This window comes from Arctopsyche grandis, chromosome 11, assembly GCF_051622035.1.
Source record: "Arctopsyche grandis isolate Sample6627 chromosome 11, ASM5162203v2, whole genome shotgun sequence".
Lineage (NCBI taxonomy): Eukaryota > Metazoa > Arthropoda > Insecta > Trichoptera > Hydropsychidae > Arctopsyche > Arctopsyche grandis.
Window position 1 is genome coordinate 948,681 of NC_135365.1, and position 18,788 is coordinate 967,468.

At 31.0% G+C, this 18,788-nt stretch overlaps 4 protein-coding genes across 4 annotated transcripts in view; 1 reads left to right on the forward strand and 3 right to left on the reverse strand.

Moving 5' to 3' along the window:
- The window catches only part of LOC143919146 (uncharacterized), a 1,208,594-nt gene that overhangs the window by 261,897 nt on the left and 927,909 nt on the right, over window positions 1-18,788 (forward strand). The gene's annotated exons all lie outside the window — the stretch shown is intronic.
- The window catches only part of LOC143919067 (uncharacterized), a 267,168-nt gene that overhangs the window by 133,632 nt on the left and 114,748 nt on the right, over window positions 1-18,788 (reverse strand). The window lies entirely within an intron of this gene.
- LOC143919063 (uncharacterized) overlaps window positions 1-18,788 on the reverse strand; it is a 266,223-nt gene that overhangs the window by 126,930 nt on the left and 120,505 nt on the right. The gene's annotated exons all lie outside the window — the stretch shown is intronic.
- Window positions 1-18,788, reverse strand: part of LOC143918879 (prolactin-releasing peptide receptor-like) — a 58,670-nt gene that overhangs the window by 4,913 nt on the left and 34,969 nt on the right. The window lies entirely within an intron of this gene.

Here is an 18,788-nt window from a genome sequence, read left to right on the forward strand (position 1 = left end):
GGACGAACGCTTGTTAAACGTCAAGAAGGTCTACGGGCCCCGTTTTTAAAACGCGTTGTATACGATATTTTATCTCCAACGTAATGGCAGACGATACATCAACGTATAATGATGACCAAAATGAGCAATATGGCATAGTATGAAAACGATCGGATAAGAGATAAGAGATATAAAAAATGACCACTAACACGAAAGCCATGTGAAATGTAATTGAGGTATGTAAAAACACTAAATTATATATAAATACATAATTATTATAGGCTACCATTTATCGGCCAGGCAAAATAGCCCTATTTCCAAACAAATTAGGTATTTATCACGAGATAATATTTATTTATTTATTTTTATAAAAATAAAATAAACATTAAATAAAAATAACAATAAAATAGTACCAAAGATAGTGGTAAAATAATAATATTAATAATAATAAGCAAATAAGTAATATATTAAGTAAGATAATTAGAAGAAACACAAAAATAAAAATAATGAAATATTAAAAGTAATAAAAAAATAAAAGTATTAAAATAATGAAAATAATAAAATAATAAAAATAATAAAAATAATAAAACAATAAAAATAATAGTATAATAAAAATTCACAATCCCAATTATCAATTAACAACAATATTAAACATCAAAAAACAAATTCGCAACAATCACTCTAGTTTGGTTTGTAATATGCAAGTGACCATCTTTAAAACATTTCGCCCTGCAAATAAAAAGAGGCAAATCAAACGTCAAATGGCTTGCCAGTAACAAAATAAAATTTAAATGAATAAAACCAACCCTAATTTAATCTAACCTAACCTAACCCTAAATAAATAATTGTTGGCTGCTAAGATATTACGATGTGTTTGCTTCCGCTTGACGTCCCATACATGCGGTTAAAAAAAACGAATCGAAACAGATAGTGTACCACAAGGAGAGTGGGAATGGATAGCAGTGGGGCGACGCGCTGTCATCCAACTGTCAAAATAATTATTTCACTAATAGGGGCCAGTGAAAATGCAATTGGATATGATTTCACTGAACTACGTATATACAGTGAAAATGTAACTGGTTATGATTTCACTGAAACGTCAAATTTAATTATTGTAATTTTAGAGAAGTGAATTTGAAATTAAATGTCGTTTTGACATATGTCATGTAATTTATTTTACAGCCGTGCAAAAAATATTATTCAATTATTATATATTTTTACATTATACACGACAACTATAGTCAAACATTGCAAAGTAGCATTGAATGCATTTATACAGCACGAATTTTATACGGTCCTCCACAGAGACATCTATGGAGAAATTTTTGTAGCATTTTATTATAAAAACCGGCTAACCTTAAGACGCTGAAAACCTTGAGATTTGCAAGAAAGATAGGAAAGGGGATGTCAATTTAGCAGGAACCGTTTTAATGACAATCAGAGTAATTTGCAAACTCTGGTTTTTATATATTTTAGACGTATAATATATGTATGTATATACCAGGAAGGCCTAACAGGTAAACCCAATAAGCCTTCCTGGCCAGAAACATTGTAGATTTTTTAAACAAGGATTATTAGTATTATACGAAGGAAAATCATATCAATTAACATCCACCGAAATTCGAGATTGCTGAAAACTCTATAAATGGCTTAATAATGAAAAAAATAGCTTAATAATGTTTGAATTTATAATCTGATTGATTTTTAAAAATGTTTGATTGTAAAATGTTACTGAAATTCTCGTTTTCAGAAAAGTTTCAATTATTTAACGTCCATTTAGAATCCATCAGAAAAATACTTGGGTGAATATTAAAACTTTTGAAAAAAGTATTTGTAAAAAAATACTACCGTATCTTAAAAAAGTAAAAAAATGGTTAAAACCATTCTGAATATTTTATAAACGTGCTTCAATGAGTCGAAAAATATTTACATACATATTTATATGTACATATGTATATTATTGAGATCAAATGTGTATATAAAAAAACGTACATCTAAAATAATTTTTCGCATCAAACTCGTACACTTTTATGCTTTCATTTGATGAATTGAATCGAAAGCTTCATTTTCAATATACTTTTATTGTAAAATAACTCGCATTTACGAGTATTTCCGTTCATTGTTTTTCATGTGAAAAACATCATAATATTACATTTATATAATATTACATTAACTCGTCTACGAATCTGAAATACTGAAATTGTACTTCTAACCCAACTTAACCCCTTGTTAATAGCCGAAGTTCAAACCCCAGATTGTTAATTTGCTAAGATTGAAACCACCTTGATTATTATTGTTCGCAAGAAATTGACAGCTATTTATTATAATAGTATATAATATATAATACATATATACGAAACCTCATTACGATCAACCTTTGTTTCGATTTACTCATCTATTATGTTCATGTGAGGCATCGATTTCTGAGAAAACGGCAAAATTTAATAACGATAATGTTAATATTCTATACAAACATTGATTCTATTTAAACATTATTATTATATATAGACGAGCAGCCTAGTTAAAGTATCTGCGAATTCAGAAACCCTCAATACAATAGCAATCATTGAAAGATATAAGACGAAACTTTCTGACAAGTACTGTGCAGTTTGATATACATATTTTATATTAACCAGGCTTTTATTCTGCATAAAAATGATTGAAGATCCTTCGAACAGTTTGCGAAAAGCGTTTCATTCGTTTTTCTCGAGGGAAAGTTTCATACACAAAACTGCTTCAAAGCGAAATGAAAATTACCATTAGAGGAAATTTCGCAATATTCATCAATCTCGCCTCCCTTTTTGGAACCCGAAAACCTTTACAGCGTTGACCTTTCGCAATCGAATCTCTCGAATCAAATATAAATACGTAATATTGCGTGAATGTTTACCGTTGAAATGAATGACATCAAAAAGAACAGTATAATGTCTCTGAATCAATTCTGAAACGCTTTATATTATGATTAATGAAGTGCAATTTTAGATCCACCGAAATATTCAATGATTTTTCAAATATTTCATTTCAAAGTCTACTCGAGTCAATGCAATTAATTTTATATAATAAGACAACAAATCAATCAAAAATATGAAGATAAATTTAATTGGTTATTATTTCAATAACATCCTCTTTAAATATGTGCTGTAAAAATTACTTGTACTGCTAAAATGTACCTTCACAATTGGACATAATTCTATGTCGATGGTTTTCCATTAGAAAAATTAGCCAATGTTTTCATCCATATGGAATCCGAAGGATACAGCATACGATGCAGGTTTTCCGATAAATTCCACTGATTCAGCTTTATCTATGCGTCTATTATGTATAATATAATGGAACTAATAAATCTAGACGTGCTCATGATTGTTTACCAAACAAAAAAATATACACATACAAATGTGCGTATTAAACGTTCAATAAATCAAGTATACAAGTTGGAAAAAACTAAAAGTACATGTAAGCACTTAACCCTTTTGGTTTTTATGCATTTGTGTTATATAATATAATATATAGTCTCCATCTATCTTTAGAATATGTATGTGGCTAGTTCAATAGCACAAATCCACCCAAATATCCACTTGTATTAAACAGACATCTGCGAAAGATTAATCTATCGAGGCTTAGATTCTGTCTGATCCTAGATTAATAGTGAAAAACAGATACACATGTCTCATCGGTATTAACATATAAGCTATAAAGTATTCGCTCGAAGAAATTCAATAAAATTTTCATATATGAAATGATATGTGTAAATATATTTGCTCGCACAAAGATGGCTAACGTGTGCGAATTCATATTAGAAACGTAATATTGCTAGGTCTTTAATAGAATGTTCAAAAAGCAGACAGCTCTTTTGACTGGCTTTTAAACGTCTTCTTAATAAATATGTATATAAGTTGACGACTAATTACAGCTTTGAGTGGTAGGAAATTTGCTTATTAGTCAAGAGCTGAGAGTAGTTCATAAATAGACTTATGTATATAGTACAATTACTTTAAGTACCGAAAGTTATTGAAATTTTACTTTATATTATATATGAAATATTAATTTATTAATTGAACATGTTATCACAAGGTTGATTAGTTTTTTTGTCTAAAAAGTGGGAAATTAACATGAATGTGGATAAAAATTTAATTAACATGAATGTTAAAAAAGTTTTACTTTGATCTAAACAGGTTTCTTTATTTAATGTGCTTTTTCCATGTTGCCTTATTAAAATATTTATAAGACGCATAAGATTTTACGAAATTTTTGTAAAGAAAATTAGATATTCCGTATGATATGTTTTTCATTTCTTTGTTTTATATAAAAAATAAAATCAATCATATGTTTGTAAATAAATATACGGACAGATTCCATTTAATAGATAATATATTTTTATGAAATGTTTGTTTGTTCCTTAAAAAAATATTAAAGTAATAGATTTTCAACATTTTTATAGAGACTATATATTACAGTATCTGGCAATAAATCTTATATAATAACATTATAACTTTCATAAATAATACATAGTTTAGTAATAACTAATCCAAAAAAATATTTAATCAATAAAATGGATCAAATCAACGTTTTCACACACGGTGTTTAATATTATACGAAAAAAATACTAAAATGAAATGTAAAATACATTCGAAATGCAATCAAAATTGTTTTAAATGATTTCAATTACTGTTTTCCACATCTTTACATAGACTATTTCAGTATATGGTATGAAAAGCAGCATTTAAATATTTTACGAAGACTATATTAGTATTAACTTTTACGTGGAAAAAACACCAAATTATGTAATGAATCGACACTTTTTTAGATAAATAATTGGATTTCTTTCGCATATCAAATTTCTTTTTCCATCGTAAATTTTAAATCTTAAAAGCCCTTACGCTATAGAAAACTTTTTACAAACTATCACCGTTCCTCGGGGAAAATTTTCCCCAACGTGCGCTATTCGAGAGTGTTATTTAAGAAAGCTGGAAAAACCAAGGGGCGGAAAAGCTTCGTCTTCGCCGGGAAAACTCGCTTGTTCTCAAATGGTCGTTCGAGATAAGCGGCTATTGCTTAACATTCGCATGCATATCACAGTTTCAAACGTTCGCAAAGTGAATACGGCAAGTGAGAAAATCGTTTTCTAAACGACGAGACGAAATTTAAAAGCAATGTCCTGACATTCTGGTAATGTCGTCAACATCCTGTTATGTAATCAAATATTATACGTGTGTATTGTGTTTCAATCGAGATTTATTTACCCACTCGTGTTGGTTCATTTATCATATTGAGACATACAAGTGGTGTTTGTTTTATTATGAGCAATTCGTATTTGTTCCATTTTTCCGTGTATATTTTTGAGATATAATAACATAATACCGCACGTCCTAAAATGTTGAATACACTGAACCTTAAATAAATATACGATGATAAATTTTAATGGCGCAATTTATTACGATAAACGATTGCGATTCAATTGAGTTTTTAATATGCGTGAGTATTTTTAAAGTGTATGAAAACGTTCCAAATGAGTAATAAATCGTATTTTAATTCTGAAGCGCAAATAAAATAAGGAATATTACGGTTGAAAATGGCCAATTATCGAAATTTTCCCCGAGGGATATTTTCACAGAAGTGCTTTTATTACCAAAAAGGAAAGTGAATTTAATTCTCTACGATTCGGCGAAATATTTTATTCGCGTGTGAAGTACATACATACATACATATATTTTAGTCAAAATACTAATGAAGATTTGTACAAATCGATTATATTATAACAAATACTAGCCAGCGTTTCCGGAATAGAAAACACATATATGGTGATACCTAAAAAAAAAGAAAACTGTGCATTTCAATGACAACGGTCAAGCAAACATTACAAAGATGCATCCTTATATACTTTTGTACATAAAGATATACATATACATATGTATATTGAAAAAAAATCACAAAATTAATTTTTTATCAAAAGCTTTTAAAATACTATAAGATGGTGTTCAAATTTTAGTGGTTCCAAATTTTATAATGTAAATTTGTACGTTTGTCAGAAAAACAAACCCATTTTTAAATCGTATATTAATATGAATAATCACAATGCTTCGAAAAGTAAGTCATTTCGAATTTGCTGAAATTTTTATATTTACAATGTTTATATGGTAACATTTTTTAAAACGAATTTTTGTTCCATAAATTAGTTGTGATTTCAACAATAAAATAATATTATTACATGAGATAAAACAACTAAAAAACCCTCCTTTTTATCCATATTCGCATATATTTGTATATATTTATGTAATAATAACAAACCAAAGAATCCAACCAAAATAAAATATAACAACGTATGTTTTCTTATGCGAACCAAGTTTTCTTCTTATTAAATAAAACGATTAAATAAAAATTATTTATTATGAAACAAATAAAATCACACATTAAATTATCTATAAATCAAATCACTTTAATTTTATATAATTATATAAAAAAAATAGAACTTCTCAGAATATGAATGAATACATAATTAAACTCAACGAAACGTTTTATTTTTCGTAGCAAATTTATTCAACGTCTTAAAATTCGTAAAATACGTACGAGGAATACAAATAAATTATCATGCAATGCATGAAAAGACATGATAAAAGTTTCATAGAATTCATTCAACCCGTTCACTTTTGTATTATATTTTATTCGATTTCGCGTTCGCGTCTCCTCTTATTATTCAACTCGCTATTTTATTTACCGAAATATTACATTATCTACATTTTTCCAATATTGTTTGAACATACGAGTTTGACTATGGATATCCAGCGATTCTCAACCTTTACACAAGGGGAAAAAATCGCCTAATAAAGTATTATATGCGTACGTTATCCCATACTCTAATAGGATATTTATCTATATGCGAATAAAGAAGGTCGTTTTTATTAGGCCACATAGAGCGATAAAAGGGGCGCCAAATATCCTAGATGTGGTCCTGAATGTTACACAAAAGAAGTCAGGGCTCACCAACTATGCAAAAATATAGTATATATTATATGATAAAATGGCGACTTTAATAGTTGCGTTTCGGCTTAGAAAGCTTTTTCACTCAATAAATATGAGAAATGAGAAAAGATAAAAATTCATGACTATGAAAAGTTTGAAAAGATTCATTATGAATTATAATCTTAATTTTAGTTTTAATTGAATATGCAATTTAATTAATTTATGTTGCTCGTCAATCTTTTTTTTGTGTGTAGAATTCAATTAACTAGACTTTATCTTGATCAAAACTCTCTTAAATATAATGTAATACATTTGAAATTCAAATATTTGAACCTTTATTTATTACTTAAATTTAAAACGGATGTCGATTATCTAAATACATATTCCGAGTTCATTAAATTTGATATGGGTTGAATCTACATAATTATAAGTCATAAATAAACAAATGTGTAAGTAATTACGGCACAATATTGTGAATGTGCGATATACATATGTATGTGTATAACCAGCAGCAAAGATCAATAGTTAGCACACAATGCTTTTAATTTTGTGGTCACGAGTTCTATCTCTGGCTTTTTACTGCTGGACAGACCTTGGATACGTTTCCTTTTGAAAATTTATCTGATTTCATTGAAACGGTTCCAACAAATTAGCAACCTTATCCCATCCCTTAAGCAAAAATTCGATTAATTCGGCATCTCGATTTTCGCTGATTAGAAAATGCTGCAATAATTTGTCCATAGATGTCTCTGTGGCTATTATTCGTCTGACCATATATATCGTGTTCAATAAACGGGTTTATACCTGTTTAAATAATCAATAAATAATACTGTTCGATACGAAAAATGGTTCAGAGACGAGATATGACTTTTCTTATAGATCTATGCCTAGTCACGCGATTTTTCTATATCTTGGTGTTGTTCGGTCGATGTCTCCAAATCTGTTAATTTGCTGTTCAAAATTAATATTGGAACCTATAGTCAGGTATTTTATTTTTCATTTGTTGTACTTTTCAGCATTCAAATCTCTCTAAGTAGTCGTCCAGTTCAAATCAAAAGTCAAAAGTACGTATTTTCACTTGGGATTTTTTCTCACTGTTAATACTATTTTATATTGAGTATTTTCTATTGAAACATGTTTATTGGGATAGTTTTGTGGCCACACTATTTTTTTTTTTCGTTTAAAAGGGTTAATTGGAAGTGTGCTGAATTTTAAATCGGTAAAATTGCGAGCTAAAAGCTCGTACTAGTATTTACTCGTATTTAAATGAATCTGAATTGAATTAATAGGGATAATATATTAAATTGTCCTTAAATGAGAATTAAATAAAATTCCACTTAGAAAAATCATATTTCAACTATTCTTGTGGATTAATAACAAAAATTGCATTGATAACTGGATAACTTATAAAAAAATGTAAACTTTCTAAACAAAATAAATAAAATAATTATAGCATACTCGTCGCGTTACAGCAATCTGTTAGAAAAGTGTGCATGATTGATTGAATAAAAATAAAATATTAGTTTTGTTTATATAATCTTAATTCTACCTCTTAGTCCATATCATTTTCACTTTAAATCGAAAAATATGAATTAAATTTTATTATTAATTTACTTGGTTTCTAGGCTCGTTTTAAAGCTCAACGAATCTGACCCATAAAGCCCTCCACATGAGTCCACCACCTCCCCTAACGAATACAGTTTGAGAGTTCTAGGTTGCAGAGATCTTTTCATCACACTCCACATCAATATAATATTTGTTGTTCCGAACAGCAATTAAACGTCAAACATTATATTTGAACGGTCGATAGTGTGATTTAACCGAAAGCTGAAATTTCTATTTAGATTTGTACGACATAACTTCAGAGACACGTATCTAAATACTTCATCGCGTGCGTCAGGAGACCGTTTCTCCCAGGACAATTTTGATCCTAATTTACGGCATCCGTGCCAAATCCCTTTAGGGCCATCTTGTACGCTTGATCTTAAGTTGACATGTAAAAGGGTACGGTTGCCGTGGGGGTGATGGGGTTGGGCCATTAGTGTACTCTCGTGAGGGTGCAATTTTCATCAGGACTTTCACGGATGAGCCGAGTTCGACGCGATAATAACCAATGATAAAAACGACAGCTTTGAATGTTCAATGTCGAGATTAACGTAAATAAAACAACTGGAGTGACACGCATAAGTCGTAAAGGTGTGGAAATGCTCGAGTCTCTGCGGAAAAACGCGCTTTCCCGACGCGTAATCAAAATCATGAAAAAGTTGACACTTTTTACGACGATCCTCCACTGGAAGGGCTTCGAATCAACTTGAGGGGTGCTAACAGTAATATTTAACTCTCTGGAGCGAAGGTGTTTCGACCATATCAACCCTTTTTATTAAGGGTTGATGTGAGAGCGATTAAAAATATCACGTGCGCATTAAAAAATGAGTCGTTTTTACATTATGTATAAATTTAAAATAATGTTTTTATTTATTATATATATATAAAGCGATGTTTTCTGCTAATTATAACATTCGTTGATCCCAACGTGTCCGAAAAATAAATATAGACTAAGGATATTTGACGCGGTTGAACCTGTGATACTACCTTTTTGGTGATACTAAAATAAACTGTAATGAGATACTAGTTAATATTAAACCTTTTAAAAACCTTTGCGGTGAAGGTATTATGATGATGTAAAGCCTTTTAGCGGACGGTTAAAAATATCATTAATTAGTAGTACTTTCGCTTGAATATTTGCTTAACCATAAAATATATAATATTTTTATTATAATATATGAATCGTACTAGCTGATGTTGCCAAGCAAAGTCGAGCATTTTCAAGCTTCACTCAGCGATACTCGAGCAGGTAAAAACTAGAAAAGTTACTGAAGTCCTTTAAAATATAATTTCCCAGTACTAAATCGGTTCTAAATAATAATCAGCAAACACACTTACTCGAAATTTCCCAGGCGATTTTGTATGAAAGCCTTCCGATCCCAGGCTCCAAGCACTTATAAAGCTCACCTACAGTCTAATTTAAGTTATTTTAAGATTATATACAAAACTTGTTGGTTCAATTTTGAAAAATATTGAATTATAAAACGGACAAATACAATTACCCGGCATTGCCCGGAAATTTTCTATGGTAGTCCATCGATTACGTGTTTTGAACCAATCCAAAAAATATCATTGGATTAATATAATATTTGGCGGTTCTATATTGAAACCTGTTGAATTATATGACTTATGAATAAACACATTTACCCGGATTTGCCCAGGCGTTTTTTTTTATATCAGCCTTTCAATTCTGGGCCCAAAGCCTTCGCAAAAATCTTATTTGACCAGATTGGACTACTGTTTACCAAATTTTTCGGTTCTTCATTGAAAACTATTGAATTATATCTCGTACTTCAAACCAATCCAAACAATATCTAATTTAGGTAATTGTGGGATAATGTGTAAAATTTGCGGTTCAATATTGAAAACTGTTGAAATATATTATTAATGAATAAGGAAACTGGCCCAAAATTTCCCGGGCGTTTTTATATGTAAACCCTTACATTCTGGTCTCAGAACATTCCCAAAACACCTGTTTAATCTAATTTAGGTTGATTTATACTATGAAAAAAAAAGATTCTATATTAAAAACTATCGAATATAGCGGAATAACACACTTGCCCGGCATTGTCCGGGCTTTTTCTATGAAAGTCATTCGATCTTGAGCTGTAAACCTTTCCAAAACACGTTTACGGTCTCATTAAAGCTTTCGCAAGTTCTGTGTACGTACATATATTGAAAACTATTGAATTAACTGTCAACAAACACACTTCCCGGCGTTGCCCGGGAGTTTTTGTATGGGGAAAACTTCGATCCAAAGCACCGAAATCTTTCCAAACCCGCCTATAGTCTTAAATATCATCAATTCCTCATTGCAGTGAAGTGCATAACTTGCATATAGTCTTAATTTCATATGCACGAGCAGGATGAAAAATATTGAAACATCATCAGTTGCATTCTACAATCAATTATACGTCATAAATAGAAGATATGAAAATTTTTGGCAAAATCGTTCAAAAGTATTATATATGAAACTATATAAAACATTAGCTCATGTAATAAATGTTTTATTTGAAAAATAAAAACAAATTGTGTCAGTTATATTATCGCATAATTTATAATGTTAAAAAAATTTTTACTGATGAAACTTACAAATGTTTAGATATACATATGTTTTATCAGTCGGAAAATTGATTGAATGGTTGTATGAATGCTAAAATATTAGTTTGTTCTATTGATTAGTTTGTTCATGAGGCGAATGTATTACTATGGGTAATATTTGAAATTGTATTTTAATATCAATTATATAACATCTATTCTATTGAATGAAGAGTTTTCAATTAAAATTTAAATCTTTTCCGTATTAAATTCGAACTATTACACAACTATACAACGACCCAAAAACCTCAGAAGCGAAATTGCCACATCGTTCACTTTCCCAAAATTTATTCACGTTGCTAATATCTTATTGGAACGATTCCAAACAAGAGCTTTTTTCCCGACCCGAAAAGCCAATCAGAAAATGTCGAAAACTAGCCGGTTCGACGTTCTCAATTCTGTATTCAAACTATGCAACAAAATCGATATTTATATGATATTTCAAACGATGTCAGAAATTCTTCCACTAATTCAACATCAAACGATTTAGCACACAAAAGAAAAACGCATTAGTTGTATATCGAAATTTTCCGACGAGCTTTTCATTCGTCATAAATAATCCACCATTGTCCACACGCGACTAGACAGATGAATGAGGATTATCTTCATTCTCTGGTTCAAAGAACGTCTAATCCACGCTATTTCGATGAAATAAGAAGAAAATTGTTTTCTTATGTGAACGTATTATTTTTTTAGAAGCAGATATTATCTTTAATCGTATATACTTGAAAATTTTAGTGAAACTTGATAAAAAATTAAACCTGTTCCCGATGGTTTTAGTTTTTAGAATACGTGAAAGTTATTAAATTATTTAATACGAAAAAAGCACATAAATTAAATAACATACCTTGTATCTTATCGTGGGGGGTTTCAAATAAATTTATTTATTATCTGTTTGCCCCTTTTCAGTGCGCTCGAAGGAATCCTGTATAATATTCCGGCTTTACATCAATAAATCACAGTATCTCTACGATTCGATAAATAAAATAAACCAAAAGTGTGGTTCTGAATATGAACTAGCATGTACATATACTGAAGGGATGGGGGTGGGTTGTAGTAACGATCCTCGATAATTTTTAATAAAATATTTAAATTTGCACTAGCATTTACGACCGGCTCGTAAATTCTATCTCGCGATCCGTTTGCTACATACATATAGCAGGTATAAATAAATTTTAATACCTTTCATTAAAATTTATCGCCATTATTAAACAATAATACTGGGAGCACTCAGCGGCAATGCCCAGTATTGCGTATCATTAAATTTCACCGCGACTGTAAATTATGATCGGAAATAAAATTTAATTCAATTTGAATATTATCGATTTATTTGCAATTTTAAGCGATTGCCATGTTGTTGTAAATGTATGTATGTATATTTGAATTATAATATTGATTATATAAAAAAAATGGTTGACTATAATTTTGCTTAGAATTATAATACATTCGGATTCAATGGCTTAAAAAGAATCATTGTTCATAAATTGTATGTAGCTAAATTAATCGTTTATTGGGTGTTTAAGTTTTTTCTTTTTTTTATTACAAATATACATGATGTTATGACCTCATAGCATTGATATTTATAACGAAAGCCTTATCTGCTTTCCACCAACAATAACCACATACGATCGCACCAGACGAATCAGATTACGAACCAGACGAATCAGATTACGAACCATGCGAACCGTCAGCACATTCCACATTCCACATTCTTTAGATAACCACATACGATCGCACCAGACGAATCAGATTACGCACCAGACGAATCGGATTACGAACTGTGCGAATGGTCAACACATTCCACATTCCACATTCTTTAGATAACACAAGAAATGGCGTCATCTATTTTGTATAAAAGGGGATACACGAACCCCGATAAGTCAGATTACCTCAGACAACACCACGTATAACTACTCTACTCTACTAGTGAAAACTCTTGTGAAAACCCTTGTGAAAACCCTTGTGAAAACCCTTGTGAAAACTCTTGTGAAAAGCCTAGAAAAACCATGTGAAATTCCTTTGTTTAAAACTAGCATTTATAAACATTAACTTCAACTTAAACTTAAAACATCGAAGTGATCTGGACCTTTTTATAAAAGGGTGCCTATAAATATCTCTTAGGCTAATATTGTAAACATTATTAAAGAATATAATAAATTCTAACTAATAAGAAAAACAAGTGACTTTTATTACGGAAACAAAAAAGTGTTTATCTGGTTTGCTCGTAGATCAAACATTGATCTGCTTGTGAATCGGATATCATTTTTTGTGTCTCCGGTCCGTCAGGACATAACATAAAATGGTGGCAGCGTGGTGGGATTCCTAAAGGAAAACCTCACAGAAGACAGTCAAATAGAAACTCCATCTCAAAAGAATTTCTACGTCAATTAAGTCTACAAACTTGGAAAAGTCATTGTCAAGATATTGCTTCGCTGGAAGAGACTCATCTCACCCAGATATTCATTCGTGAATCGCGTTCACGTAACGCCGTGCTCAATCGACACGTTGGAACAGTATCACCCAAGACACGTCGACGGATTCAAATCCTGGCAACCAACATCTTCGCGGATCGCGCAAGGTGGTGAACTTCGTTCTTCAAGGAAGCCAAGACTCCACGACTACGACGACGACTACGACTACTACATCTACAGTATTAACAGCATCACTTCACCTTACTTCACTTCACATCACGAGAGAGAGAGAGAATTCTTCTTCTACACATTACAGCAGTACAACGACCACGATGAAGATATTAATGTAGGTCTTTATTATAAATACTAACCATAAAATTGTACAAACACTGTAAACACACACACACACACATACATAAACACACACTACACACGAAAGGTAATCTCATTGCAAAGAAAAATTAAACTCACTTCTTAAACTTTGCAATTAATCAATTAATTAAAAACTCAATATGGTTGGAACTTCAGGTGATAGTCCAATAATACCAGAGGTACCAGAAGCATTAACAAAATTCACGATAGGTGAAATATCTTTAACAATATTATTCAAGTTCATAACGTCATACAATGGAGATAGGGACACGCTCGAAATCTTCTTGACAAATTGCGATAGAACTCTTTTAATGGCTAGTCCGTCTCAAACAGAAACACTCTTTAAATATACATATCTGAGCATCATTAATAGATAAAGCGGCAATAGTATGTGCAAATCATGATATAAAATCATGGAAAGAACTTAAAGAAATCCTACGGAGGAATTTCGGCGAAAGGAAACATTACGCGCAATTGCTCATGGAACTGCAACAAACAAAACAAGTAGCCAGTGAGAAAGTAGCATCTTTCGTTAACAGGATTGAAACCTGCGTTAAAGATTGCCTAGTTTGCATAAAACAAACGGCCACGACGGAAATGGCAAAGGGCAAGATAGAAAGCATCGAAGAACTTAGTCTTCAAGTATTTAACTTCGGAATACATAGCTCATTAGCTACAATTCTAAGAGCAAGAAACCCAAAGACCTTAAACCAAGCAATAAACATAGCGCTTGAAGAAGAAAGGATAAACAAGCTTCAAGATTTTACCAGAAAACGATGTGGCATCTGCAATAAAGATGGCCACACGGCTAATAATTGTTATAAAAAATCGGGAAACGTAAATCGGAATAATCGCGATTTTAATAGTAAATTTAAAAATTTAAACATTAACACATACGAGGCAACTAAAAAAATATGCAAATTTTGCAAAAAGGAAGGACACTTAATCGATAAGTGTTATAAGAGAGCCAATCAGGGCAACGCCGTAGAGCGACCCACAAGTAATTTTAATTGGGGAACCAACGCTCCCGTGCGTCCTCAAAATAAATTCGTAAGACGGGACGACAAAGATCGTAATCCGCAGCAAAACTTCAATCGGAATGCGCAAAAGACGCATCTATCTCCACATGATCAATAGATCAAAAAACGGGCGGCAATCGGTCGATGCTCGGATCGACTCAACCGATTTGCTTTAGATCCAATAATCTACCATCTAGGTGACTACAGTCTGGGAAACATGAAAATCCTTCGACTTAGTATACCGAAAGGAGATGACTACATCTCGAGATCATTCCTTGTCGACACTGGGGCAGGAATATCTTTAATAAAAGATTATTGCATAGATGAAACTGTTTCGTTGATAGACGAAAATATACATCTAAACGGAATATCCGGTGATTCCACGATCAAAGCCCTTGGAAGTATTTTTATTAACCTCAATATTGATGGTTATCGGCTCAGTAATAAGTTTCAAGTCATCCAAGATGATGATAGTTTAAACCTCGATTATGACGGGATAATCGGAGGAGATCTCTTAGAAAAAGAGAAGGCAACCTTAGATTACGCGAATAATCTATTGATTTTAAACAACGGTCAAAAAATAAAATTGAAACATAAAAGTCCTCTAAATGAAAATAACAATTATAACAATTTAAATGAAAATAATAATTCTGTAAATGAAAATTATGATAACGAAAATCATATTAATATTTTAAAACCAAGAACAGAAACTTTAATAGAAATCAATGTACTTAACCCTGAAATAGAGGAAGGCATTGTTGAACAAGAATTAAATATACCAGGTGTATATCTCGCTAAAGCCATAGTTAAAGTAAATAAAAACTCTAAAGCTTTATGCACAATTTTAAATCTAACGGAAAAAAGTATTACGCTAGATACATTGGAAATAAAATTAAAGCCAATGAATAAAGAAGTATATAAATTAGATAGAGACAATAGATCTAAAATCGAAGATAGAAAAGAATTATTGAACAAAACTATTAGAATGGATCACTTGAATCCAGAAGAAAAAATGTCATTAATATCACTTTGCGAAAAATATCATTACATATTTCATTTGACGGGAGATAAATTAACATCTACGGATTGCATAGAACATAAAATCATAACTAACTCGGATAAACCAATACATAATAAATCATATAGGTATCCAGAAGTTCATAAAAAAGAAGTAAACGATCAGATCGAGAAAATGTTGAACGAAAACATAATCAAACCTTCAACTTCTCCTTGGTCCTCGCCTTTATGGGTCGTACCCAAAAAGAAAGACGCCTCAGGACAAGAGAAATGGAGAATAGTTATCGACTATCGACAATTAAATAACATCACCATAGGAGATGCATATCCTCTTCCAAACATAAATGAAATACTTGACCAACTAGGAAAAAGTAAATATTTTACCACTTTAGATTTAGCAAACGGATTCCATCAAATCAAAGTAGATTCAAAAGACATTATAAAAACTGCGTTCTCTACACCCAATGGACACTACGAATATCATCGTATGCCATTCGGCCTTAAGAATGCACCAGCCACTTTTCAAAGGCTGATGAATAACATATTAAGCGGACTTAACGGTACGAGTTGCTTTGTCTATTTAGATGACATTGTCATATATGCAACCACGCTTAAAGAACATAACACAAAACTAGAAAAAGTATTCGACAAACTTGCGAAAAATAACCTAAAATTACAACCAGATAAGTGCGAATTCTTACGAACAGAGGTAGCTTATCTAGGCCATATAATAACTGATAAGGGAGTATTGCCCAACCCAGACAAGATTAGGTGCATCGAGGAATGCCAAGAACCTAGGACACCGAAGGAAATCAAATCATTCATGGGATTAGCTAGTTATTATCGTAAATTCATAAAAGATTTTAGTAAAACCATTAAACCTTTAACAACCCTGTTAAAAAAGGATACACTATTTAATTGGGGTCATGAACAGCAAAATGCATTTGACACTCTTAAAGAACAATTAACCTCAACTCCAATATTACAATACCCAGATTTTACCCAACAATTTATATTGACTACTGACGCATCAGACTATGCAATAGGCGCAGTATTAAGCCAAGGAAAATCAGGAAAAGACTTACCAATCTCTTACGGCTCTAGAACTCTCAACAAAGCAGAGATTAATTATAGTACCATAGAAAAAGAACTATTAGCTATAATTTGGGGAGTAGAACATTATAGACCATATCTGTACGGCAGGAAATTTACTATCTATACCGATCACAGACCCTTAAGATATCTATTCGAAATGCAAAAGCCCGGTACATCTAAATTTATTAGATGGAGACTCAAACTAGAGGAATATGATTATGATATTCAGTATAAAGAAGGAAGAATTAACTGTAACGCAGACTTCTTATCTAGAATCAAAAATGAAAGCTATGAATCATTTTTACGATATGATCACACTAAACTCAATTTAAAAATGCAGGAAATACAGAAATCATTATTAGAAAGCGACAGTAATATTGCACACTGCGTTTCTAAAGATCTGAAAATGTCTAAAGGCATTGCAGAAGAAATAAAAGGAATAATAAAAAATTATAATGAATTAATTAATACGAGACGAGATATAACAGATATATTACATTCAAAATTCGAGAATAAAATAATTTATCATTTAGTAACGAAAGCAAAATACTTTGACAAACCGACATATGAAAATGTCTTTCAAACGCTTAAAAACCTTAGAGATCTTTTAAAGGAAGATAAAATCAAAACCCTAGCTATACCAAAACTTGCTAGTGGAGAAGATAATTTAACTTGGAAACGAATTAAACAAATGATACAATACGTATTTAGAGACTCGGAAATAAATATACAATTATATATAAAACCAATTAACGTAAATCCAATAACTTACGACTTGATAAACGACTCAGAACTTTTATCACCTATCAGAACGCCTGATATAGACGAACTAATTCGGACAAGAGACGATCTTGACGAAGAAACCATGGACTTCAACGAAAACCTGTTCGATGAAGAACCAGATATTCAATTAAATTACCAACCTTCAGATAACGAACAAGAGATAGATTCTTCTAGCGAAATTAACTTTAAAAACTTTATGAGAACAATAAAACTAGGAACAACCGAAAACAACGAAAACGTTACGGAAACGAACGGATACTTATTAACCAATATAAATATTGCGTATCCAACATCATTAGACCTTGATGAAAACAACCCTTATTGTTTATCCATATTAGAAGACTTATCCAGTCAAGAAATGTTATCAGAAAGAGAAAAGCAATTAAAAGATGTGATACTAACAGAATCGAAAGATTTCAAAAGGAAATACTTTCACTGTTTCACTAAAGTTCACTATTTCGATAAAACCGAAACTAAGATAATATTCGAAACGTTAGTTAATTTAAAAATTAAATTAATCGAATTTAACATTGACCAATTAGCAATAGCAAATTTCCAAAATCAATATGACACTATGTCAACTGCTAAAATAAAACTCATGATTGAATTTATATTTAAAGATACAAACATAAAAATACTAATATGTCATAATAAATTAATAGCTCCAACATCTAGCCAAATACCAATCATCTTAAAGGAAAATCATAATTCTCCAACAGCAGGACATACAGGATTGATGAAAACCTTAGCTAGAATAAAAACTAAATATATTTGGAACAATATGAAAGACGACATATTAAATTATATAAAAAACTGTATTAATTGTCAGAAAAACAAAACTGATAGACATAAATACAAGGCACCAATGGAAATTACCACTACGTCAACGACGGCATTTGAAAGAATAGCCATAGACATTGTAGGACCATTAAACGAAACCGAAAAGGGAAAT